Source organism: Grampus griseus (assembly GCF_964374135.1).
Source record: "Grampus griseus genome assembly, chromosome: 15".
Lineage (NCBI taxonomy): Eukaryota > Metazoa > Chordata > Mammalia > Artiodactyla > Delphinidae > Grampus > Grampus griseus.
This window is the reverse complement of record NC_139009.1, coordinates 76,295,394-76,312,967: the sequence shown is the minus strand read 5'-3', so window position 1 is coordinate 76,312,967 and position 17,574 is coordinate 76,295,394. Positions and strand designations below refer to the sequence as shown.

The 17,574-nt window shown below is 42.1% G+C and overlaps 1 gene segment (V, D, J or C); it reads left to right on the top strand.

The window, feature by feature from the left end:
• Positions 1 to 15,470, top strand: part of LOC309833822 (immunoglobulin kappa light chain-like) — a 58,729-nt gene extending 43,259 nt beyond the window's left edge. The window contains exons 3-4 of the V gene segment in view: positions 11,597 to 11,627; positions 14,958 to 15,470.
• Positions 15,471 to 17,574: the final 2,104 nt, after the last annotated feature.

Below are 17,574 nucleotides of genomic sequence, written 5' to 3'. Positions count from 1 at the left end.
GCATGGCACTGGGCAGGAGAGACCCTGCACCCATCTAGAGAATATTTGATAAGATATGTAGTTCTCCATGTTCTTCAAGGATCTGTACATATTTTGTCAAACCTCATGACATTATGTTACTGCTGTCTGCACAACAGTGGACCCCAGCAATACTAGTGTGGAGAAAAAAGGAAGGAAGGAAGGGAGGGCAGGAGGGAGGAGATACTTGTTGATTTATCCATAAACATTCTAATTTTTCTAATTAAATTATATATCCAAGTAGTTTCAATGTGACATATTCCCGAATATACATATTTATCAAATTCAGTTTGAAGAGCAATCACTGAGTACTCAGTATAGAGGCACGATGGCGAATACAGAAGTATTTCAAGCTGTTCAAATACGATTATAAAAGTCCATGATGCAAGGCAGGATGTGGGAAGCATGATAAATACCACTCTACCAAAGTGATTGCCGACCTACCTGGAGAGTTTGGGTCACTCGGGTTTTATCCTCTCCTTCAATAGCCAAAGTCTCTTAGGCAGCAATGGAGAACTTCATTATGTGTAGAGCTCACCATCCGCAAAGCCTCCATTCTAGCCTGGAACTCCAGCCCGATTCAGTGGTTGTGACTGTGAGGTCAATCTTCCTTTCCTAATCAGTAGTCTTGCAACTCATCACAGGAGCTTTAAGCTGAAGATGGCCTTTGTCAGCCTGTGTCCCTCAGAGACAGCATGGGACAGAAACCCTACCCTCCACTGCCAATTAGAACTTCACACAAGTGAAAAACAAATTTCCAGTGCATTCAGTCACTGAAGCTTTGGATAGTATCTATTAGTGTAGCTATCACTGCTCTTAGTTAATACACTTCTCAGGCTGAAGATTATTCCAACTGGCAGCATTTAGCGGAAATCACAAACTGGTTCTTAGACGGCAAAGGTTTAGACCCTGACTGTGCTCCTACAACCTCAGTATCATTAAGGGGGCCTTTGTTTCCTCAGTTATAAAAGTCAATAGTTAAGGCTCTTTTCTATATTAAATGTGATGTTTGTATCCTGACTGAGTTCCAGAGCAGCTGTCACGCTGAAGAAAGAAACGTATTTTCATGCTGCACAGACTCATTTTTCATTCTGTCACTAGATTTCAGAAAATGCATTAAAATGTCTCCACTGACTTAAGGGAAACAGACGGCAACTGTGCAAACAATTTTCCTGGTTTACGAAGGTTTTGCCAAGTGCCTCAGGAAATGTGATGGAAGTACTTTAATTGGGAGGCAAGGCTCTACAAAGACCCTCCAAGATCACACTAAGCCTATATACTATTCAGTCTAACATGGTCCCAGGCTCAGCTGCAGCCCAGACAGTCCCAGTTAAGGCACCACCTTCAGAAGCAGTTTTCAGGGCTTCAGAAATTACCGAAAGTGATCACCAGAGGGCGCGCCAGAGCAAGAGAGGAGAAAACAGCAAGTACCACGTGACTGCTGAACAATCCTTGTTCGTTTCACTCATTCATTTGGGTAAACATGTATTGGACACCAAGTGTATGCCAGACACTTGTTAATCACGGAGAGTGCAGCGGTGAGTGCGATCCCTCATGAGATGCCTGCGCGATGCAAGAAATAATGAGGGATGTGAAGAATATTCTTTTTCATGGAAGTGGAAGATATGATATCCTGGGCAGAGACAAGTGTCAATGATACGTTGTGCGTGGTTATTTTTGTGATCTTGGTTCTTCCCTAGGTTGATGTGTCCCGGTGTATGTGCCTTACATTTGGGTAGACTCCTCCTGGTTTCTGGTATTAATTTCAGCTACTCCTTGTCTAGTACTTATCCAAATTCCCAGCCACGCCAATTACAAGATTGATTAAATATTTACCCTTTCTCCTCACTTCACTTTAAAGGGCCATGAAATTTGCGTTCAAGGAACAGAGATGAGCCTTTCTAATCTGTAAGGGTCCTAGGTTTCATTTGAGGACTGCTCCAGTCCACTTGCAGTATCACAGTCATGCCAACTCAGAGAATAAATTGAAAAGTATTCCATATCTGTGTATCTCCTTGACATAGGAATTATCAGTTTCAAAAAAAAAAAAAAAAGCTTATAAAGAAACTGCTTGAAAACTGTCTTGTATTAGGTTCTTTTGGAGGAGGTAGATCTTTGACAAACTCCTCAATTTCTTCTAAAATTAGTGTCTATCTCTTCTTGGGCGAATTATTCCATTTATTCTGGGAGATAAGGAATTGTGCCCTTCATTTAGATGTTCAAAAAGCAAAAGCCTATCTGGGGGAAGGGGAAATTGGATAAAGGTGTTCAAAAGGTACAAACTTTCAGTTATAAGATAAATAAGTACTAGGGATGTAACGTACAACCTGATAAAGATAATTAACACTGCTGTGTGTTACATAGGAAAGCTGTTAAGAGAGTAAACCCTAAATTCTCATCGCAAGGAAAAGGATGTGTTTTCTACTTCTTTAATATTGTCTCTGTATGAGATGATGGATGTTCACTAAACTTATTGGGATCATCATTCCACGACGTATGTAAGTCAAATCATGATGCTGTATGCCTTAAACTCACACAGTGCTATACACCAATTATATCTCAATAAAACTGGAAGAAAATATTAAAAATTTAAAAACAAAAATAAAATTTTAAAAGAGCAATGGCCTAGGGGGGCTTTAATCTGAATATGGGTAGAAAATGAGAAGAATAAACATTCTATCAAACCAACCCTGCCTAACCTAGAAACCCTGGACAAGTGGGTTTCTGGAAAATGAAGTAAGAGGACGAGTCAAGCATGAAGTGAGGAGGGGCAGAGAGAAGGCAATGGTACAGGAATCATGACAGCAGTCAGGGAGATCAATAATCCCATTGCCATAAGAATCTGAAACAGGAAGGGACCACACGTTTGAGAAGCTTCTGAGAATCCTTGAAAAGGTGGAGCCTTTACCAACATGTCACAGGGGGGCCCCCGGGCAGCTTTATTTGAATAACAAAAAAGGGTGAATTAACTGATTAATGAATAAACAAAATGTGGTATGTCCATGCAGTGGGATATTATTCATGCTACAGCAGAGATGAACCTTGAAAACATTAGGCTAAGTGAAAGAAGCCCAACACAAAAGACCACCTATTATGATTCTACTTTTATGGAACGTTCAGAATGAGAAAATACAGAGAAACAGGAAGTAGATTAGCAGTTGCCAGCAGCTGGGAAGGATGAGAATACTAAGAGGTGATAGAGAAGGAGAACGGGGTTTCTTTTTCGAGGTGATGAAAATATTCCTAGATTATGATGACGGTTGCATTTGTAGTGTGATATGGTGAATATACTAAAAAACACTGAGCTGTGTATTTTAAATGGGTCGATTGTATGGCATGTAAATTATATCTCAATAGCGAGGTTACCCCCAAGTCACTACCAAAAAAAGAAATGGAAAAAAATAATAGTGAGGATGGCCCCAGAAGGCTGGAAGAATGGGGGAAATCCAGGCAGCACGTGCTTTAATTCTTAAAAGCTTTTTGGTATGCTGTAATCTCTTTCTCATTCTCAATGTCTATATGTGTTTTTCTCTTTTTCCTTGGTCACACTGTCCAGAAATTTGTCTATTTTATTGATCATTTTCAAATAAATATCTCTTGGTTTTATTCACCAAAATAGCTTTGTTTTTTATGTGCTTCTGTTTTTATTTTTACTAATTATGTCCTTCTACCTTCTTTTGGTTCATCTTGTTCTGTGGCTAGCTCCTTGAGTTTAATGCTTAGTTTATTATGTTTGATCTCCTGGCTCTTTTTCTTTAATAAATTTATTTATTTTATTTTTGGCTGCGTCGGGTTTTCGTTGCTGTGCACGGGCTTTCTCTAGTTGCGGCGAGCTGGGGTTACTCTTCGTTGCGGTGCGCGTGCTTCTCATTGCGGTGGCTTCTCGTTGCAGTGGCTTCTCTCGTTGTAGAGCACAGGCTCTAGGCACGCGGGCTTCAGTAGTTGTGGCGCGTGGGCTCAGTAGTTGTGGCTCGTGGGCTCTGGAGTGAAGGCTCAGAAGTTGTGGTGCACGGGTTTAGTTGCTCCACGGCATGTTAGTTGCTCCGGCACGCTTCCCGGACCAGGGATCAAACCCGTGACCCCTGCATTGGCAGGTAGATTCTTAACCACTGTGCCACCAGGGAAGTCCTCTTGGTTCTTCTTTAATCAGTAAAGAAAACACATTTTCATTTGAGACCCACTTTAATTCCATCCCATGAATTTTAATATGCAGTATTAAATAGTAAGAGTATTTAATAAATACTTAATATTTAATAAATAAAATACTGCATTTTAATATGCAGTATTCTCACTGTTGTTGACGCTTCAATAATTCGTTGCTCTGTAATTTGATATATTTCCTTTTTAAGATTTTTAGAGTGGTCATTTTTTAATTTCCAAGTCAGTAATCTGTTAGCTGGCTACTTTATGGCTAAGTTCTAGGTTTATTGCGTTGTGGTAAAGATAATGTGTCCAAAATGATTTCTACTTTGGGACAGTGTATAAATGTTTCATTCTCTTTTTGGCCCAGTACACAGCTAAATGTTATAAATATTCCACAGGCATTTGAAAAGATTATGTTTTCAATGTTATATACCCAAGTATCTACTGATATATATGTGTGTGTGTATTATACATATACACACATATATTAAAATGAATTGAGACATACGTCTCTTTTTCTTTTTCTAATGGGGGTCAGTATGTGGATTATAAAGAACCTGTTTGAAGCTTGTGCTTCTCCACCAGGGAACTTAGACAGAAATATTCTCAGCTACTTTTGGAAATGTGCCTTATTACATAAACACACTTGGGAAAGAGGCAAATAATCTTTAACATGTTGATGCCGGCAAAATGATTTCACACTATTGTCAGTTCTGTTATTCCACACAGGATAGGATGATGGGCCTGGGAAGGAATGAAGAAGGGAGAGAGATTCCAGTTTTCATTGTGTTGGTCCCAACTTCTTTGTCTATACAGAAAGTCTTCTTCTCTGCTACTTACTAAATGTAACCTTGGACAAGTTACTTAAGATCATCCTACACCAGTTTCCTCATCTCTTACATGAAGAAAGCAACTATCTAACAGAATTAATCTCACAATCAAAAACAGTGATATATATATATAAAGCACTTAGCACAATACTGACTGCCAGTAATAGTTTAATAAAAATACCTATTATTCCCAATAGGCAGAAAAAAAAAAAGAAAGTCTTCTGGTGTAATTGTCATTTTCTCAAGTTCTTACTGTGTCTCTAATAAAAATTTTTAATGTATTTTGATGCATTTTGACTCAGTATAAAAGTCCATCACTATTAAATCTTCTTGGTAAATTGTATCTTTTATCTATAGTCAAAATATCCTAATTCACCAGCTGAGGATTCAAAATACACGGAAGAACAGAGAGCAATGGACATTCCATTTCCTAACTGCATCCTTGCACTTCCTAAGAGCAAACTAACCTCCCCTTTTGAGGAATTACTTCTTTCTGATTAGGTGGAGTCAGCTGAGGATGTCATGGGACCAACACTTTCTTTAGCCAAGGGGTAGCCCTTGACCCAAGCTAGGCTAAACAAACCTCCCCACTTGCTGAATCTTGAGGAAAAGGACCCAGAGACTGAAAGCATTTCATTCTATCTAATCACTCAACCTGAGCGGGCTGTTCCTGACATAAGAACATTTGAGGATGAGCGTGAATATAGGTTAGAGACTTGGAGGCACTTGCCGTGACTTCAAGTGAGTTTTGACCCTCCCCACCTTCCTCACCACCACTGCCACCACCAGCCTCTCTCTCAGCCCCTAATGGTCCCTGAGCCCCAAGGGACACACCCCTCCTTGGCCCCAAGCCCACCCATTTCCTGTCCTTGGGAAAACTGGCAATCTCAATACCCAGTGCCTTGCTCTCATGCTTTGCAAATGATATTCACAAAAACAGAACAATCTGATAGAAATGGATTTCCCACAGTCTGAGCCCTTCAGTCTCTTTATTATATTTGATTTTGTCCCTGGAAGTGTTCTCTCCTCTAATTCTATTTCTCCAATATTACACATTGTCCTTCCTTCAGTTAGCAGTTGCCTGGCAACCCTCATCCATTGCATTAGTTGTTCCAATCATTTTATGTATGAGTTTTAAATACATCCCTTTTCAACAACATACGGCCAGATTTGTGTGTTACATTCACTGTTCTTGGTCTTTCAGTTGTAAAGTTTTTCTCATTTATATTGTCAAGGTACAAATTTTTCCAAAAAATTTAAAGTTCTCATGCATATATATTGTGAGCATGTGTCAAAGATTCATTTAATTTATTGATGACAGAACCAGATGATAAAGCTGGTGAAAGGAGGTCATAGATACACACACACACACACACACACACACACACACACACACACACACACACACACACACACCTATCAAGGCTAGAATAAGATTGCTAAACAAGATTCAAAACTGGTTAATGTCCTACAGAGCAATGAAACCATAAGGCTTGGAGTGGTCTTCCCGGACAAAAATCATTTGTCATTTTCATGATATCCGTTTTTTCTAGGCTAATATCTAACTTTCTGGAATCCAGTTTTTTTTGTTTTTTTGTTTTTTTGTTTTGCGGTACGCGGGCCTCTCACCGCCACGGCCCCTCCCGTTGCGGAGCACAGGCTCCGGATGCGCAGGCCCAGTGGCCATGGCCCCACGGAACCAGCCGCTCCGAGGCATGTGGGATCCTCCCGGACCAGGGCATGAACCCATGTCCCCTGCATCGGCGGGTGGACTCTCAACCACTGCGCCACCAGGGAAGCCCTGGAATCTAGTTTTTAATCAGTAATAAATACAAGTCAAACAAACTTTATTTCTCTAGCAAATCAAAGGACCTTGAAAGGACACATAGTGTTGAAGAAAAATCATGTATGACAGTTATTAAAGAATGGTAAGGCTTGGGAATTCCCTGGCAGTCCAGGGGTTGGGATTCCTCTCTTTCACTGCCAAGTGCCCAGGTTCGACCCCTGGTCAAGGCTCCCACAAGCCACGCAGCACAGCCAGAAAAAGAAAATGGTAAGACAGACCCTATTCCGGACCATTACCATCATAAGTGTAGGGACCACCACGCAGCAAAGGGGTTATACAGAAGGGGAGAGAGATTGGGCTTCAAATACAAGGACTAGTGGGAATTTATAGCCAAGGAGCAGGGTAGGGGTCAGTGGATAGACAATTTCTAAGAGGAAACATCAGGGGTAATTCTGATTCTGGCTGAACCAACCTGATGGGAGCCTTGCTGAAGGCAGACCAGGGTCCTCAGACATTACCTGGGAGATGATGGAATATAAGGAACTCAATTAGATACCAAGGAGGATGCAGGATGGGGAATTCTGGTTAAATTGACTTAGCAGGATTCTTGCTAAAACTGGACAATGCAGTGATAAACACAGAAGCCCAAAATTCAGGGCCTGCTTGAGAAGAGTTCAGAGGAGCCTGAGTAGAGTTTGGTCAAGGAGAGAATTTTTCTCAGTAGTCATCATTGTGCCTTATCTTCAAGCTTTGGATAACTTAACTTTTATTATAGTTTGTTCTATCTGAACTTGGCCTGCCCATCTTATTTTGTATTTCGGTTTATCATATTTTTCTCTTGATTTTTTATTTCCTTGTCCTGAATTTTGCTACTTTGGTTTATTAATTTTTTTTCTTCTTCTGGTGTTTTGGAAGACTTTTATCCCATTGCTGTTGAATGCCTGTCACTTGACCCCTTTTTATTTCCATCACTAGTCACATGGCCTGAAGGGCAAGTGTCAGGCATCCCGGGTGTTACTCCACATTCCACCAGCCCCCATCCCACTCCCAGTCCCAATGTCTTTTAACTCTGAGGTGCATGTGCTTTTTTGAGGGCTTTGTGGGGAAAACTAGTGTTGGCTGCTTCAAGGGCCCCTGCCTATTTTTGTGATGGAATGGAAGATTCTAGATTCTAGTTGCTCCATCATTTCAATCATGTAATTTAAATCTGTGCAGTTTTCCCCCAATTTTTTTTTTTCTCCTAACAGGATCCTTTGTGATGCTCCAATCCTGGAATACATTTATTCTCATTTTTACATTTTTTCTGTCATTGCAAAGGGAGTTTGAGAGCGGTGGACAGGTCCAGCATATTCAATGTAAAAGTCCAAATTATTCCTTGCTTCAATTGTTGGGTTTCTTGACTTTTCTTCTTGTTTCTTTGCTGTTTGTTTTCTCGCCACCCTGCCCTCTTCCCATCCTTCCCTCTTAGGTTCGGAACTCTAGTCTCAGCCAGGATGATCAGGGCACTTTGGGGTGGAGGGTGCTTTAAGGGGAAGGAGGTGATCTGTGCTTCTTTCCCCAGCACCAGACTAACAGCCCTTAAATGTGATGCTGATTAGTATCGGGAGAAGAGCCAGGAACCAGCCTAGTTTAACCCCACTTAGAACCCAAAGGAGCCAATTTAAGAAAGATACAGTTTAAGATGATGAATTAAACTCACACATTCAATCACAATACCCCCTTGTTTAAAAACAAAATTAAGGGGCTTCTCTGGTGGCGCAGTGGTTAAGAATCCGCCTGCCAATGCAGGGGACACGGGTTTGAGCCTTGGACCGGGAAGATCCCACACCTCCCAGAGCAACTAAGCCCGTGCGCCACAACTACTGAGCCTGCGCTCTAGAGCCTGTGAGCCACAACTACTGAGCCCGCGTGCCACAACTACTGAAGCCCGCGTGCCTAGAGCCCATGCTCTGCAACAAGAGAAGCCACCGTAATGAGAAGCTGGCACACTGCAACAAAGAGCAGCCCCCGCTCGCCGCGACTAAAGAAAGCCCGTGCGCAGCAACAAAGACCCAACGCAGCCAAAAAGTAAATGAATAAATAAATTCTTTAAAAAAACAACAAAATTTTTAAAAACCTAAAAATAAATTTTTTTTAAGAAATTATTTTAAAGAAATAAACCCACAGGGAATTCCCTGGCGGTCCAGTGGTTAGGACTCTGCACTCTCATTGCCAAGGGTCCGGGTTCAATCCCTGGTCAGGGAACTAAAATCCCACAAGCTTCACGGTGCAGCCAAAATAATAATAATAATAATAAACAAACCTACAAGGACAAGAAGAACAGAACAGAGTCAACAGCAGCAAAATATTAGGTTGAGTGGTAACCGCCTTAACTGACCCGTGGAGCCGAACAGAAGAGCTGGTGGAACTAGAAAGCAAAGAGACATTGAAATCCTTTTGAAATGGGATAAGGATATACATATTGAGGGAATGAGGCAATGTCGCAGGGTGGGCAGGAAAGATGCAGAGCCCAGGTCCTTAGTCAAGATAAGCAAGACTGGGTGAGGGGGGGGGCATGGTCAGAGGGGTGGGAGGGGGCACTCAGTGAGGGTCCCTGAGCCAGCACAAAGCAGAGTGGAGTGTCCATAAAGGACCTGAGGATTTTGACAACAAAGGCAAAAAGTGTGAAGAGCCAAACCTGAATTCACGTAGCTCCACAGCTGCCTGCGGAGCTGGTCCGCGATGGGTTTCTCTGCGTAGGGTGAGAGAAGACGCAGGGCTGGATGCCAAGCAGACAGACAGGGAGCCAGGGAACTCCAGGGCCGAGCTCAAAGGGCTCATCACTAGTGGAAACCCGCTGCAAACCACAAGCCTCAATATGTAAATCTCCAAGGGTCCATAAGCCCTGGTACGTTGCTGCTGTTGTCGCTTTCACTCTAGAACGTCAAGAAACACCTGCAGCCTTAATGTCCTTGTGGAAACAAGATGAGTGTCTACATTTTCCAGAGTGGGACCAAAATCTTGAGTCACGTTTACGGCACATGCGTTTGCACATGGTTGGGCAAAGGACTTTGCTTCTCTCAGCATGTCTCTCTTCAGAGATGAATGGAAAGAGGCACAGCTCCAAGGCAGCAAACCAGCAGCGAGTTTTCAAGTGACCTCCTCTGCCTCCCTCCTTCCAGGCTAATGGAGCCATCCTTGCCCCCTTGGAGACGCAGGGCAGATGTCCATCTGTGGCACTCTGGCCCGAAGACCAGCAATTGATCAGATTCTGAGCACCACTGAATGTGGACTCCAGAATTTCCTCCTACCCTTTTGGAATATCAGCTTAAGTCAAGTACAAATGACAGAAATATGATCCTAAGGAGGGAGGGATCAAACTGAAGTCAAAAGAATCACCTGGGGCTTCCCTGGTGGCGCAGTGGTTGGAAGTCCGCCTGCCGATGCAGGGGACACGGGTTCGTGCCCCGGTCCAGGAGGATCCCACATGCCGCGGAGCGGCTGCGCCCGTGAGCCATGGCCGCTGAGCCCGCGCGTCCGGAGCCTGTGCTCCGCAACGGGAGAGGCCACAACAGTGAGAGGCCCGCGTACAGCAAAAAAAAAAAAAAAAAAAGAATCACCTGCCTGGGACCCTACTGTGAATGATGAGCTGAAGAAAACCTTTGAACCACAAACTTCAGGATGGATTATCAGACACAAATATTCAGCAGGCAGGTAGGGAAACCCCCATCCTTCAACCTTTGTGAAGAGCAAAATTGTGTCATTGTGTCTCTAAAATGCTCGGTGATTTACTCTATGGTACTGGTGGGAGGCAGACCTCTCAAATAGGCTGGTTAATCATGTCAAATAAAAACCAAAAATGGTGTTTCTTGAAATATTAGAGCTGAGGAACATTGATAAGATAGCTAGCTTATCAAGAGTCTTCAGGGTAACTTATAAACATGCACTTAGCCTCTCCCTCTCTCTCTCTCTCTATCCCCACAAGCAGTTTAGAATTTATTCTAAGAATCTAACTTTGTTGCGGGCCACATGGAAAGCAGCTTCAGTGATGAGTTTGTTGGAATTCTCCCCCAAATTTTTTATTTCCATCACTCATGCATAAATCCAAGAACCTCTCAGACTAGTTTATTGACACGGCCTTTCCTCAGTGTATACACTTCGTGTGTATACTTTCGGCTCAGGAACCAAAATAGAGATCAAACAGAAGTATTTTTTTCAACCGATTCTTCGCCGTTTCTGTCTAATTGGTTTGCTTTTTGTTCCTTTTTGCGTGTTTTCATTAATTAGGTGTCAGGGATAAAACAAATTTCATTCCCAGATTAGGTACAGAGGAGGGGAAATTGTTCTACAGGAGGCTAACTGATGACTAATTTTTAAGATTTCCAAACCAAAATAACTGAATTGCGGAAGGGGGTTTGCTGCCCTTTCAGGGTAGGGTTTTGTGCGAGTGGAAGTTACGGGGAATCACCGTGGTTCACTTTCAGCCCAGGGACCACAGTGGAGATTAAATGTGAGTTATCTGTTTTTTGCTCAGTTATCTGTTTTTGCTCAGTTATCTGTGCGGTTTTTGTCCTGCTGTATCATTTGTGCAAATTTGTGACATTTTGGTTAAATGAGCCATTCCTGGTGACCCAAAAGTTAAAAGGCAGAAAACCAGAAGATAGTCAATTTTTAAGCTGAACAGAAAAGTGGATGAATTCGTAAGGAGAGTAGGGTTTGTGGAGAGAAAGGGGAAGAAAAATCTGGATTTTTCTGTGAATTAGCCTTTTTCCTGTGATTGGCTTCAGAGGGAGGTTTTTGATCAGGGGGGTGTGTTAGCTCACTCACTGTGGCTTATACGTTCGGCCAGGGGACCAAGGTGGAAATCAAACGTAAGTGCACTTCTCTACTCCTCTTTCTTATAGAGTCGTGAAATTTGGGGGTTTTCATGCTTGGGATGTGAGTTGAGGTCACTTTCGAAGAGAATGGGATTCTTCTGAAAATGAGATCAGAAAGGGACTGAAAATCAGGTTGTCTCAGAAGAGCAAAGAGCTAGTTAGTTGACGTGGCACCTAAATGGCCAGATTTTCTCTGTATCTGACAGTCAAATGACTTTAGCAGCAAAAACAGATTTTTGTTGAAAGGAAAGTAATTAAGTTAACGCTGAGGACCACCTTTGGCCAAGGGACACGTCTGGAGATTAAACGTAAGTAATTTTTCTCTACTACCTTCTGAAATGTGTCTGGGTCTAAATGCCAGTGTTGACTTTTAGAGGCTTAAGTATGAGTTTTGTGGAGATGGGTAAATGAGAACATTTCAGATTCTTTATCAGTTTCAAAAGTTAAACTCAGCTCCAAACCTGGGTTTGTAGACAAAAAGATTAATCTACACCAAATGACTCAAAGGGAAAAAAAATCAGTGTCGATGAAAAAGGAATCCTTGCAGCTCTAAAAGAGTTAAAGCGAATTAATTTTCACTGAAATTTGCCAAATATTGTATTGATTTTTGCTTGTATGTACAACACGGAAAAGTAGAGAAATGTATTTCTTAGTCTGTTTTCTCTCTTCTGTCCGATATATTATTTTATAAGAATAAAAATCAATAGGATGCATTACGAAATCAGTAAGAAGTTAGAAAAGCATATTTATTTGTGTTAAAGGTGCCGCTTAATTGCGAATCAGAAGCACCGTCATTTTTAGAGGCTAAAATGAGTGCGAAACTGTCAATATTTAGAAATTCAATAGAGATTCTATACCTTAACAGATTACTCTTTTTTAAAAAGCCACATTTCTATATTAGACTAAACTGGAAATGATCTCTTATCATAATGGAGGAAAGACGGTTGTCCCCAAAAGCTCAGTTTTGAAGTAATTTGTTTAAGTGAAGGAAAATAAAATAATTGCGTTTTTTAGATGCCCACGGACATGTAGAAAAATAGGAAATATTTGAATGAGTATGTTCCTTGTTATTACTTGCTGGTGTTTTTATACTGCAGAGGAGGCCGTGGCACAGCTAGGGTGGTCTGTAGACTTCTTGGCGGTCTCTTTTCGTGATTGAATGACGTTGGCGGCCGGGTCTCAGGGCTCTGGTGACGGCGCACCTGGCCGCTAAATGCCGCCAAAGGCCACGGCAACCCCGCGATCGCCCGTTCAGCTGTGCCGTGGCCCTCTTTCCTAACACAGTGATACAAATAATGTCGCTAACGGAAGAGAACAGAAGTGTGATGGGCATGAGTTAACATGGGGAAAACAGGGAGAAACCTGATTTTTATTAGCGATTCCAGAAATGAAATTCACATTATTATATCCTCTTAATAAAAATTTCCAGTAGAAGACTATAAATAACTTAAAGCTATTTTTTTGCAGGGATATGTAATTTCTTAAATATCTTCTCATCAAATGTATTTAAGTAATAAAGGCTCAATCCAAATGAAATACATATATATACGTATATATATATATATATATATAAATTGTTTCAGGGCAAAATCGACACCAGCAAAAATATAACTGAAGGCCAGCAACAATCTGGCCGTTCAGGTTTTGATCAATTAATTTTTACTGAGTTCAAAATAAATATCATTAAGATATATTTGCTAACAAAAAATCAGATAAATTTGTGACATGTTTTTAATTTTCAGAAATTTAATGGCTTCAGTAGGATTATATTTCAGGTGTACAAAATATCTAACCATATGTAAATGCCATTGATAAAAACTTAATAGAATATATTTTCCAATCCCCACATTCTGTGATTAGAACGTTTTTAATCGGGCTATTTTAATTATATGCCCTTTAACATAGTTTAGTTATTTGTTATTGTCGTTGTTTACTCCAGGTAATTTCAAAAGCAATACTTGAAAAAGATTATTCTTGGTTTGTGACAACCTGACAGGACTATTTTAGGGCCATTTTAAAACCCTTTTCAAACTATTTAAACCATGTAAGTATTTTAAACTTACTTTAAACTTGTAATCAAGTACTTTAAACTTGTTCTAAAACTGTATTTAGGGCCTTTTAAACATCTTTTAATAAATTTTAAACTCCATTAGAAAGCTAGTAAGAGGTCTTACAAGAGTTTCCATATCAAATATGCTAATTGTTTAATGCAAGATAGAAAGTTTAAAGCTATCAAAAATTGACCCAAATAGGAGTATCTTCATAGAATATTTCCTCTCCTTTTTTTCTAGAATTCATATTATTTTGCTACTAAGGCTATTTTATAAAATTCTCTGAAAAAGATAGTGATGATGGTTAAAAGAGAAGAAAGTATCAAAACATTAAAATTTCAGTATCTTATATTAAACTGCTTGGTTAACATGGAGACTTATAGCTTTATAAAGGTTTATAGCTTTATAAAAATCTCTTCCCTTATCTGTGGCTTTTCACAGCAAAAGAAGATTCTTGGTTTGTTATTTGACTCATGCTCTCCCACCTGAGGGCTTGAAGGCCCACAAAGGGGATTCCCAGCAGGCCATCTGGCAGCTGTTTATGGTCAGAAGTGAAGCTAGCCAGTTCCTCCTGGGCAGGTGGCCAAAATTACAGTTGACCCTCCTGGTCTGGCTGAACCTTGCCCCATATGGTGACAGCCATCAGGCCAGGACCCAGGTCTCCCTCTGAGGCCTTGGCGAGGAGTGGGTGAGTTGCTGGCCTGATCACAGAGGGTGAAGTGGCCGATCCCCCCACCGACCCGGGCCCAGACTGAGTTTGGGGCTCACCCTGCCTGGTGGGTCTGACCCCAACACGCCCGAAGGAAGCCCAGGAAGTGAAAGGCAGCCTGATATCACTGCACAGAACTAGGAGAGGCACAGGGGAAACGATCTGTGCAAGTTCTGTTCTCACTTCTAAACTCTGACGGGTCCAATGAAGTGGTTTTGTTTCTTGGCCTGAAGCACTGGGTTCCCTGCAGGAGGCAGAGAACACAGATGAAGGAGAGAAAGGTAAGGTCAGAAGGGCATGCAAAGAGCTTCGAAAGGCTGCAAAGACTTCAAACAAAACAATTTAGAACTTTCTTAAGGGGTAGGGGCTAGGGGAAAATCTCCAAATCATGGCGATGAGAAATATGCTTCCTGGCTTCCCTAGTTGCTCCCTGGATGCCACAGAATAAGCCTGCTGCTCTCTGCATGTCTGTCCCTTGCAGTTCCAGGCTCACCCACAAACAATGCACCCAAGTGGAGAACTTCCCTGTTACTTAAACACCACCCCCTATGCTTCCTTCCTCAGGCTCTGATGCTCAGCCATCTGTCTTCCTCTTCCAACCATCCAAACAGCAGTTAGAGAACGGAACTGCCTCTGTCATGTGCTTAGTGAATGGCTTTTACCCTAAAACTATCAAAGTCAGTTGGAAAGTGGATGGAGTTGTCCAAGACAGCAACATCCAGGAGAGTTTCACTGAGCAGGACCGCAAGGACAGCACATACAGCCTCAGCAGCACCCTGACGCTGTCCAGCTCCGAGTACCAAAGCCATAGTCTCTATACCTGCGAGGTCAGTCACCAGTCCCTGGCCTCCGCCCTGGTCAAGAGCTTCAATAAGAACGACTGTTAGAGCGAGAGGCCTGCAGGCTCGTCCATCACCTGGGCTGGGTCCCAGCCCCCTTCCTCGCCTCTTCAGGCCTCGGGCCCTTTTCCCTATTGCAATCCTCCAGCCCATCTCCCCACCTCACCGTCCTCCCCCTCTTTGGTTTTAATCATGCTAATGTTGGGGGGAAAATGAATAAATAAAGTGAATCTTTGCACCTGTGATTTCTCTCTCCTTCCTGAGTTAAGCTTTTTAAACATTGTTTTTCTTTTCCTTTTTTAACATGTTTATTGGAGTATAATTGCTTTACAATGGTGTGTTAGTTTCTGCTTTATAACAAAATGAATCAGCTACACATATACATATGTTCCCATATCTCTTCCCTCTTGCGTCTCCCTCCCTCCCTCCCTCCCTCCCTATCCCACCCCTCTAGGTGGTCACAAAGCACCAAGCTGATCTCCCTGTGCTATGCGGCTGCTTCCCGCTAGCTATCTATTTTACATTTGGTAGTGTATATATGTCCATGCCACTCTCTCACTTCGTCCCAGCTTACCCTTCCCCCTCCCCATATCCTCAAGTCCATTCTCTGGTAGGTCTGCATCTTTATTCCCGTCTTGCCCCTAGTTCTTCATGACCTTTTTTTTTTTTTCTTTAGATTCCATATATATGTGTTAGCATACGGTATTTATTTTTCCCTTTCTGACTTACTTCACTCTGTATGACAGTCTCTAGGTCCATCCACCTCATGAAGATATACAGATTGCCAACAGACACATGAAAGAATGCTCAACATCATTAATCATTAGAGAAATGCAAATCAAAACTACAATGAGATATCATCTCACACCGGTCAGAATGGCCATCATCAAAAAATCTAGAAACAATAAATGCTGGAGAGGGTGTAGAGAAAAGGGAACCCTCTTGCACTGTTGGTGGGAATGTAACTTGATACAGCCACTATAGAGAACAGTATGGAGCTTCCTTAAAAAACTAAAACTAGAACTACCATACGACCCAGCAATCCCACTACTGGGCATATACACTGAGAAAACCATAATTCAAAAAGAGTCATGTGCCACAGTGTTCATTGCAGCTCTATTTACAATAGCCAGGACATGGAAGCAACCTAAGTGTCCATCGACAGATGAATGGATAAAGAAGATGTGGCACATATATACAATGGAATATTACTCAGCCATAAAAAGGAACAAAACATTGTTTTTCTAATGACCCAGTTTATCTTCCAAGGCAGAGGTCCCCAGTGGGCCGTACGGTAGGAGGCGAGTGGCAGGCAAGTGAGAGAAGCTTCGTCTGCAGCTCCCCATAGCCTGCATTACCACCTGAACCATCCCCAACCCCACCCCCACCCCCCCACCCCGTGAAAAAATTGTCTTCCACCTGGTCCCTGGTGCCAAAAAGGTTGGGGACCGCTGCCAGCAGTTCTAAGGAACTAAATATTGAGTTGCTAAAAACGACACCATCATTTATAAAAATCATCATCCTCCATTCTACCCTACCGTACTGTCCCCTATAAGACGCTCTTCCATGAAACCCACAAGCCGCCTATCTTCCCAGCCCTCTCCCGGGCCATGCTATGACAGGCTTGCCTCTTTTTTTTTTTTTAATTTATTTATTTTATTTATTTTATTTTTGGCCGTGTTAGGTCTTCATTGCTGCACACAGGGTTTCTCTAGTTGCAGCAAGCAGGCTTCTCATTGTGGTGGCTTCTCTTGTTGCGGAGCACGGGCTCTAGGTGCACAGGCTTCAGTAGCTGCAGTGCACGGGCTCAGCAGTTGTGGCTCACGGGCTTAGTTGCTCTGCAGCATTTGGGATCTTCCCGGACCAGGGCTCGAACCCATGTCCCCTGCATTGGCAGGCGGATTCTCAACGACTGCGCCACCAGGGAAGCCCCCCCTTTTTTTTTTAATTGAAATATAGTTAATTTACAATGTTGTGTTAGTTTCAGGGGTACAGCAAAGGGATTCAGTTGTACATATACATATATCCACTCTTTTTTAGATTCTATTCCCATATAGGTCATTACAGAGTATTGAGTACTGTTCCCTGTGCCATACAGTAGGTTCTTATTATCTATTTTATTGGGATTGAGATGCTTGCCTCTGTGATTCCCCTCTTCAGCAGGCCCTCAGAGTCCTTTTAAGGGTGACGGTTCTTACTATCACATATTCTTTGATCCAGTAGAATCTAATTTACCAAAAGCAAATCTATCAAAAGAAGCGAACAGCTAGAAAAAGAGTCATCCATGTAAAATAACATCTATGTAAAATAACAAAGCAATGATAACGACGTAAGTGAACAAG